The sequence below is a fragment of the Micropterus salmoides genome, unplaced genomic scaffold (assembly GCF_014851395.1).
Source record: "Micropterus salmoides isolate LMB-PRFRI ecotype aquatic unplaced genomic scaffold, ASM1485139v1 Ms_hic_scaffold_2, whole genome shotgun sequence".
Taxonomy (NCBI): Eukaryota; Metazoa; Chordata; class Actinopteri; order Centrarchiformes; family Centrarchidae; genus Micropterus; species Micropterus salmoides.
In genome coordinates this window covers 55,512,753-55,522,947 of record NW_024041150.1, presented here as the reverse complement: position 1 = coordinate 55,522,947, position 10,195 = coordinate 55,512,753, and the positions used below count along the sequence as shown (strand labels likewise).

The following is a 10,195-nucleotide window of genomic DNA, read 5'->3' as shown; positions in this document are numbered from 1 at the left end:
TTAGTTATTGGCTGTTGGTGTGAATAACTGTTCCCTACTGGTTCCTGCACTTTTCTCTAATCAATTTGAGTAACCGTTTGTTTCTAAAATGTTCCTAACCTATCTCAATGTTCTTTTTGCCTCAGCCAAATGCACGGATGTGTTGCTGTCCTACTGCGACGACATGGCCTACACTCAGACCATGTTCCCGAACATCCTCTCCACAAACGCGAAGATGCCGAGGCTGGCACCGAGTACCTCCTCATGAGTGTGGTTGAGTCCCTGCTCAGGGGAGAGTGCAACCCTGAAATCCGAATGCTGGGCTGCTCTGTGTTGGCTCCGCGCTGCGAGAAGGAGACGGTGCTGAAGCCCTGCCGCGTCACCTGTGAGGCGGTGCGTAAAAGATGCATCCACGCTTTCGAAGCGATAGAGATGGCTTGGCCCTACTTCCTGGACTGTGACCGCTTCTTTGTCAGTGTCGAAGAGGGATGTTTATGACCCTCTGGAGGGCCTCAGAGGTGAGAGCTAAGTACAACATCATCTGTATTGTAACCTTAGTGATCTGACCTTAGTTTTGGCTGTTACTAATCATGTCCATATTGATATGTGACATTTTGGTTTCTGCCCTTTTGTTTTCATCTTCAAGAGTAAGACTATTCCATTGAGTTTCATAGGGCATTTTCATGTGGTGCATCTGGTTTCACACATCTCATGTGGCTCACTGCACAATAAATCCAACTGGAACGCCTTATTTCCTCACATAAACCCTCACTTACACGGGTCCTGTGGCTAGTTTCTTAAGCAGCCAGTCCTTATAAACAGCGTCATGCACCACAGAATGCACACATTGTCTGACAGTATTTTCTTAAAACTGTTAAAATGCTTCTCAAAAACAGGTTTCCAAAGATAGATAATAGATATTCTGCTGCCGCTTACAACAGAAATCATGTGTGAGACATATGAGCATGAACAGGAGGAACTGATTTTGAGCATTTAGTCATATTTAGCATTTGTGTGGAGTGAAATGTGTACACGGTCATAAAGTCTTAAAAGTCAACCAATGAACAAACTACACCTTCTTAATCTGTAATGCTTTCAGTGTCTCACTCTTTATTGTCAGGCAAAACATTTTCTGCCATGTAGAATGAGGATTAGATGTCTAGCTGCAGGTCGGCCGCGTGTGATTATTCATGATCATTTCAAACTAATGTTCATGTTTTGATGTGATGTGACCTCAATCTGGACATAACTTGGGCTGCTATACAGTATGTACATATGTAGTGTTGTAGGAATTATATTCCTGGTGAGGGGTTGAGCAAATAATTAAGTTACAACTGTTGTCTTTGAAGAATTTATTTAACAAAAGAGAATAAACAGAGAAGTTCTACAACACAAATCAGCTGGACCAGAGGTTCTGTCTCCTAGGACAATCACTAACGTCTGGCCCTGAGCAAAGGGCTGCATGATCATTTACAAAGTATGGGTTTCTATGTTTTGGGCAACAAAAGATCCTCTCTCCGGCCTGACTGGTCCCAGTCAAAGCAAGGAGAGGAACAGCTAGTAAGTACACTCTAAAACAACTCCACATCCCTGACCTAAACCCTAAACATGTGGACAGACTAGAATGATGAGAATAATAATAAAAGGAACAGGTTAGAGAGAGAGAGAGAGAGAAAAATCTTATAAGTACTTGTATAAAAGATAAGTAAAGAAGAAAACAATTTTCTGCCGTCACATGTGGCAAAAGGCAATTTAGTGAAATGTGTGAAATGTTTTGCCACACTGTATAGCAGCCTTTCATTAAATATCAAGCTGTTAGCAACAATCACCATTAATAATTTATAATCAGCAACTATTTTGATTGTCTATGTCAGTGGTTCTCAAACTTTCATGTCAAGGACCCCTAAACTGACACAAATTAGACCACGGACACCCATTTGATAAGATTTTGTCCCAGAATCGCCCATCTGATCGGATTTTATTCCAAAAAGTGTGTGAAATCCATGACCGAAATAGTTATACATTCAGTCACTATCTTACTTATGGATGGAATTATAGTAAAAATGAATGATTTCCCTTTTTGCTGGGGACCCCCTGGAACCCCCTCAAGGACCCCTGGACACCACTTTGAGAACCACTGGTCTATGTCGATTTTCAAACAAAAATACCCCAAATTCTCTGCTTCCAGCGTTTGAAATGTGTGCTTCCATTCTCTTCCAGTCTTACTTGAAAGTAAACTGAATATCTTTGGAGTTATTCACACAAAACTAGCAATTTGGACATGTCACTATGGGTTTCCGGGATATTGACCTTTTTTTAAAAATTATTTATTATTTTAAAGACCAGAATAATTGGCAGATTAATCAATAATGAAAATAATAAACTTATGTCAGCTTGACACTATTACATCAGTTAGATATTTGTTATTGTTTTTTAGCACTTTACTATAGATTTTTTTTGTGTGTTAATTTGGGTTTTAAAGATTTCTATTGTTTATCTTTTTTTGTCTGGCTTGGTTTTTAACATCTTGGGACCCAAAAAAATAATCTCACTTTAAAGCTGCACTAATCAATGTTTACAGTATATACAAAGGACTGCGTGAAAGGGGTCACTCATAGTGACAAACCCACAGAGAATTATTAACCACCTCTGCAGTTCCCCTCAGCTCCTTGGAGCATTTTAGCCTCTTTAAGCTGATTGTTTTGGTTTTATGGCCCTCACCTTTTACGCTACCTGCCCAGCACCAAATGACAGACAAGGTTAGCTACTAGCAGTATATGCTCAATAGCCCGTCGCTTACTTTTGAGCATTTAGCTGATAAAGAGTCAGATGTTTTAGTTTTTTTAAAATATATTTTTTGAGTATTTTTCCGCCTTTATTGGGCAGAGTGAGAGTCAAGAGCCAGACAAGAAATGGGGGGAGGGAGAGCGAGCGAGAGTTCGGCTGGAGTCGAACTGACGATGGTGTGGTTACAGCTTATTCTGCTGCCCCCAAGTGGCCAGAAAATGACCATTAATGCTGCTTTAATGTGTCATCCCTTAGATTCGTTGTGTCTTGGAGATCTATAAAATATGAAGAGGGGTTTGTTTGCTGCCTCCATATACTAGAGTGTGCAGAGTAAATCCTGTTAAATGTGAAGGGGTCGCATACACGTATACAGGTGCATCTCCAAAAATTTGAAAATTGTGGTAAAATTCATTGTTAGCACCACAACCAGACTGAGAGATTAAAGGCTCGGGAAACCTTTGCAGGTGTTTTGACTTAATTAGCTGATTAAAGCTCTTCTCAGATAGACATTTCTGTATTAGAAAAAAACCCTTGGAGTTTTTTGTAGGTGTACACCGCAATCACCTACATTTATAATAAAAAAGGCTTAGATTATTTCACTGTATGTGTAATATATGAAATATTCACTTATTGGATTAAATTATGGAAGGAAAAAAAACTATTACGTGATATTCAAATGTTTGAGATGCACCTGTACATGTAAGATCTTATTAAAGATGAAGATTGAACCTATAATAATTTTGTACAAAACATGTATGCATTTAAACTAGTAGTGATGGTTTTGACAGATAGTCTTCCATGTGCAGCATGAAGGTTTAATGTGTCTTTCATGTGATTTTGGAGCTATTGATAAATGTGAATATAAAATAAGGGAAGACATCAGCCTGTTTAACAGGATGAGTATGTTCCACGCTCTGTTTTTTGTTTCTGATGTACATACCGGACTTTTCGTATTCATGGCCTGGCAGCCAAACAAGAATGGAGACAACATTTTTTGTTTTGATAGATCTAAAATGTGACCCGTTAGAGCTAAAAGCCCTCTTGATCGAAGCTGATAAGACATGCTGTTTTTTCTTTACAGCAGAGCAGAATGCAGAGACGGTTGACAGCATGGAAGTTCTTTCTCCAGAGGAGGCTGCTACCACGATAAAGTTCACCTACCATTCCAACGCTCAGATGATCAGTGTCTTGAAGAAAACTGAGGAACGATGCTCTGACATAGCAAGAACCTACAGCATTGGCCGCAGTATGGAAGGCAGGGAGCTGCTCGTGATTGAGTTCTCAAACAACCCCGGCGAACATGAATTACGTAAGTAAAACTCTGTGTAGATAGTCTGCATCCTTTTTCATTATCAAGGAAGTTAGACTAATTACTGTAAATGTGGCCCTCTGTAGTCGAGCCGGAGATAAAGTACGTCGGCAACATGCATGGAAATGAAGTCCTGGGCCGCCAGCTGTTGATCTACTTGGCTCAGTACCTGTGCTCAGAGTATCTGCTGGGGAACGAGCGCATCCAGACCCTCATCAACACCACCCGCGTCCACATTCTGCCCTCCATGAACCCTGACGGATACGAGATGGCTTCTTCTGGAGTCCAAGACAATAACTACGGGGATGATGAGGGGGAGGTCAGTTCTCCACAGTTACATATACACTGAACAAAATTATACACGCAACACTTTTGTTTTTGCTCACATTCACCATGAGCCGAACTCACAGATCTAAGACTTTCTCTATGTAGACAAAAGGCCTATTTCTCTCAAATATTATTCACAAATCTGTCAAAATCTGTGTCAGTGAGCACTTCTCCTTTGCCGAGATAATCCATCCACCTCACAGGTGTGGCATATCAAGATGCTGATCAGACAGCATGGGTATTGCACAGGTGTGCCTTAGGCTGGCCACAATAAAAGGACACTCGTAAATGTGCCTAAAATGTGATCTGATTTCTTTGTCATTCCCACTAATCCAAAGAATAAGAAGATTAAAATGTAGATGTGGGAGTAATGACACACTAGCAGTTAGCGAGGCAGTGTGCTGAGATTTAATAGTGTTTTGAAAGCCCTAGCAAGCTGGAAAATGCTGTTTAAAATAAAAACTCATATCAATTTACATGATTACTTTAATAAATAATTTGTCATTGTAAATTTCGAAAAACATCAAATTTGTGAATTACACAGGGTCAAAGACATGATGCTTGGAACATGGGCAGAAACAATGCTCAGAACACCGATCTGAACAGAAACTTCCCCGATTTGACGTCCGTTGTTTACAGCAGACGGAGACAAAAGGGCTACCGCACCGACCACGTCCCAATCCCAGACTATTACTGGTTTGGTAAGGTACAGTATGAATCTTTATCCATATATGTCATGTGAGTGAATGATAATTTTCAGCCTAATGGGTCATATTAATGAAGAACCTCTCCACTTGACATTGAATAAACTCATTTCTTGGTCTGAATAACTCTTAATGCTGCAATACAGGTTGCACCAGAGACTTACGCTGTCATGAAATGGATCCGCTCCATCCCGTTTGTGCTCTCTGCTAACTTCCACGGCGGGGACCTGGTGGTGTCCTACCCCTACGACCTGTCCAAACACCCGCTGGAGCGTAGCATGTTCTCCCCAACACCGGACGATCAGGTGAACGGGCTCCTTGAAACACTTCACCTCTGGAAGAGAAAAATATTGATTTTAAGTGTCATTTGTCATCAGTCAAAAATGTACTGAATCCACAAAATAAAAGAAGAAAAAGATTACATAATTTTGCCTTGATAATCTGTAATGAATAATAGCTGTAAACAATAGCAAAAATAGAATAAAAGTGAATATATTATATAAATGATTACATATAAAACATACCTAAGGCATGTACAGTCATATTTATTTTCCGTGCCTCCTCCAGTTTTTGGACAAATTTCAAAATTTAATGTTAATTGATGGTCATCGTCTCATCTGTAATGAACTTAAAGAAGAGAACAATAACCCTCCGATTTTTATTCTGAAGGTTTTCAAGTTTCTCGCAAGAACATACGCCAGTGCCCATGAAAGAATGTCCAATGAAAATGCCCGGTGTGGATCATCTCGTACTCACAGTCAGAAAGGAATCATTAATGGGGCACAGTGGTCCAGCATAGCAGGCAGTGAGTTTAAAACATTTGTTCCTCAGTCAAAGTTGTGGTATCTGACTCTGAAATAAAAAAAAGGAAACGTTGGATGGTGCCACTAGAGGTCGCTGTAAGCCCAGAAGCAGTGAGGTTGAACCTCAGAGAGGTGTAGGGGAAAGGTCGAGGATATCTGGGTAAAGCAGTTTTGTTTTTGTCTCTGGTCAGGCATGCAAGACTTCAACTATCTTCACACCAACTGCTTTGAGGTGACCGTGGAGCTGGGCTGTGATAAATTCCCCCCTGAAGAGGAACTGTTTCTCGGCTGGCATGAGAACCTTGAGGCTTTGATTGCATTTATGGAAGCAGTAAGAACATGATCATGCTTATATGTGTCTGTGTTCTTGTTGATAGCGTGGTGTTTTGGCTCAGGGATGCACTGAGCTGACCTTTTCTCTTATGAGTACCGATCCAATGCCAGTGTTTGGATTTTTTTTTTTTAACCACATTTTAAAACACACACAAACTACAAACACATCACCTCTTAACCACAAGTGGAAGCTATCAGTTACTACTTATGTAGTGACATAAATACATCCACTGTACCCCTAGTTTGGCTACATGGAGGTGCACAAAACCATGAGTGGATGATGACTGATCCTCTGTCATTATTAGGTAAACTTTTAGTTGGGATGAGTATTATTCTGAGTAAACAACTTGTCTTGTGTTGTTCCTCAGGGCCATAGAGGCATCAAAGGTCTTGTAAAAGACGTGGAGGGAAATGCAATCAAAGGTGTACGAATATCAGTCAGAGGAATACGGCACGATGTTACCACAGGTAATAAATACCATCTGCTAACAACATGTTCCATTTTTCACAGATGAAGTCTTGTTGTCAATTGTATAACAAGCTAAGCTTTAGCCAAAGCTATGGCATTAGTTTTGTTTTCTTGTCTACTTTCCAAGTTCTTGTGGCCATATTTTGTTCTGTTAAGGGACGCTCCAGCCATTTAGCATCATCCTATATGTCATGAAAGGTGCATTAGACCCTGCCTGCCTGGTACAGTACACATCTGTGTTGCCCCCGTTTGTACCACTGTCTTCCCCTCGTGCTGAGTAAACTGATGTTCATGTGTAAAGTTGGTGGAGTGCCCGTTCAAAAAAAAAAAAAAAAAAAACAAACACCTGCAGTGCTTCAGAGATATAATCATGTAATGTTATAATTCCAAACGCTCAGCATCCTTCTCCCTGCCCAGCTGAAGGCGGAGACTACTGGCGCCTTCTCACCCCTGGCATCCACATCGTGACCGCCTCGGCCCCGGGCTACACCCGAGCTATGAAGAAAGTCCACCTGCCTCCTCGAATGCTCACAGCAGGCCGGGTGGACTTCGTGCTGCAGAAAGCTGCGCTGGAGCCTGACATGCAAGAGGAGGATGACACCATCCCGTCCATGGGAACCTATGAGCGCTTTGACCCTTATAACCAGTACGAGCGCTACACCCTGATGGCCGATTTGAGCCAGAACCGTGAGGAGAGAGCAGAGAAGCCCTGGTGGTGGAACTACTTTGTCCTGCCGGGAGGACCCGCGCCAACCTGGCTACTCAAACACCATTACAGCTTTTAATGGGAAAACGGAATTATCTCTTTCTACAGTATACATACAAACCGAGCTGTCATGTAATGAATGTGCTGCTTTTTATTGCTGCAGTAAAGTGTCACAGCTAGCTGGCTGGCCTTCATGTTAGCTTTCATGCTTTTACCTACATGTCTGTTTGGTCCCAAGGCCGAATTTGAAATTATAATGTAAGCACCTCACAGCCTTGACATGAAAGAACTTCAATTCATGACCATGATGAAATGAAAGTTTGTTAAATACTTTTATTACAATTTTTACTGCAGGAAAAACAGCTTTTTGTCAATAAAAATTATTGGGATTTATAGTCACAATGTGAGTCCTTACAGCTGCACCGAAGCACGCAAGGCATGTTATTTGTACAGCAACTTTCAAACAAGAAATGCATCAGAACAACACTTAAAAAATACAATAAAAAGGAAAATAGATATGTTGAAAAAACAGTACTCAGATAATGTATATCCCATATGTAATATTGGTTCAGTTATTACTTTTTTAGTAAGTAATGAAACCAGGTGGCCACTAGGGGGCAGGCTGAATCAACTTCTGGTCTAAGTTACTGCAGTGTTGAATGTTGAAATAAATGTGACATGTCAATAACCTGTGAGTAGTCCAATCGAAGAGTCATCCTTTCACTGAATGTTTTATTTTTGATTCTTTTTAGAGTCTTGGAGATGTATAAGCATGCAGTTGTTCCACAAAACAAAGATTGGAAAACAAAACAACTTTATCTCACCTTCATCCTGTGACTGCTTAGAGGGGTCCCGACCACCAGGTTGGGAACTACAGATTTTTGAATTCCTTTTTAAAGCAGCTACAACTTGCACTCAGCATCGATCCCTTTATGGCCTGATTAATCCAGGACAATCACCAAACCTTTTCACAGTATATCATTACACACCCACTTCCCACACACCTAAGCAGGAAGGATGTTTAAATTAAACTTAATTTCTGTCTTCCAACAGTCAGTTGGAGCTAATCTATGCCTTATTAAATACTTCCTGCCATGGAGCTCATGTGGCATGTTTCGACTTTCTATGATCCTTCTATAGCCTTAAACCCATGTCATCTATAGAATAACAGACAAGAAAGGAACTAAATACAAAACGCTGGGATATAAAATATGATTAAGTAGAATAGGTCTATTTTGAAAGCCTTAACAAATGTAAATGCTCCGTATTTGTATAGCGCCTTTCTAGTCTTTTTGACCACTCAAAGCGCTTTTACGCTACATCTGCATTCACCAGTCACACACATTCATACACTGGCGGAACAGCCGCCAAGTCAAGGCATTAGTGTGAAAAGAAGAGCTGTGCAGTTGAAAAAGCAGTTCAGCAGCAATGGAGACCTGGCCAATTCGGTGAAAAAGAGGGTGTGAGTGTGTTGTATTGCAACCAAACTCGAGGAACTGCTTGTAACTGAAATAATAAAGGAAAGTATAAAAAGCTGAGGCAAATTGTCACATTTTGAAAATACACCACCACGACAAGACAAATTCACCGTAATAAAGCACCAAATGTAGATGAGATCACAACAATGAAAAGTACAAAATGGAGTAAAGCGTGCAAGAGCATTTCCAGCCCCAGGGTCAAGTAAGGTCCCAAATCTTTTAAACAAAACAGCTCTTAAGAATGTTTTATGTAAGGTCATGAAAGAAGCATGGGAAAAGCAAACTACCCCTGCATAAAGGCCGAGGAATACTATTACAGAATCCATAGAAAAAACTCTGCTTAGTGAGCTAGTTGACCCATGACAAGTCAGTGAAAAAATACCAGGCTTCTCAGGGGATTTACAAAACACAAACACGTGATTTGGCATCAAAATCTGGCAGCCAAATAGCGGAAGAGAGACCTCCGTCTACAGTAGATCTGGAAAACACTGTACATTGTCCCAGTAACAGACAACCCACTCTGGACTGTCAGATGGCACCAACATTGTTCAATTTCCATGAGAAACAAGTATGTTTCAAATACTACTATTCATTATATACTGCACAGGCATCGTAGTGCCTTTAAAATTAGTATTGTCATGGCTGAGAGGACAGTGTCCGTATTAGTATTCAGTGTGAAGCAATGGAGGGAATATAAAAAGGTACAAAGGTTCCCTGTCAAGTTGAATGGTAAACTACACCTTGCACTGACAAATTAATATCTCTTCTTTGATCAAGGAGCAATTCCTACAGTATTTAATAAAACAAAATATAAAATAAATCAACGGTTTAGGAATATAGCTTTTTAATTTACTTTAGCTTCTGGAGCTTTCAGTGTATCTTGTGGTCTTCCTCAGCTTACTGAGTTGGTGTGTTATCATGTGACCAAAGTATGACAGTACACAAGTTGCGTATGGGGTGAGAGTAAACTCTGATTAGTAACCCCATCTACATGACAACAAAGCGTCTCTTTCCACGGAGGAAAGACACAAGATGTGGCTCAAAGATCTGGAAACAACAAGTAACAACTTGTGTTGAGTTTTGTTTTTGTTTTTTTTCAAGCTGAAGATTGAACCTTCAGAATCAACTGTATGACCAAAGTGGTTTTACAGGTGAGACTTGATGAGGTGCAACTTTAAGTTTGAAGTGTGGTACAGGTGTAGGTTGGGCCGTTTGAAAAGGCCAGATTGGGAAATGCAAGTTGGCACAGAGTACTAGGCTGAGCTGACAGTGTAGAGTAGGCTATATGTAGGTAGATCGC

The 10,195-nt window shown here is 40.6% G+C and overlaps 1 pseudogene; it reads left to right on the top strand.

Annotated features, from left to right (window-relative positions):
- Positions 1–131: 131 nt before the first annotated feature.
- LOC119913290 lies at positions 132–8,107 on the top strand (annotated as a pseudogene).
- Positions 8,108–10,195: the final 2,088 nt, after the last annotated feature.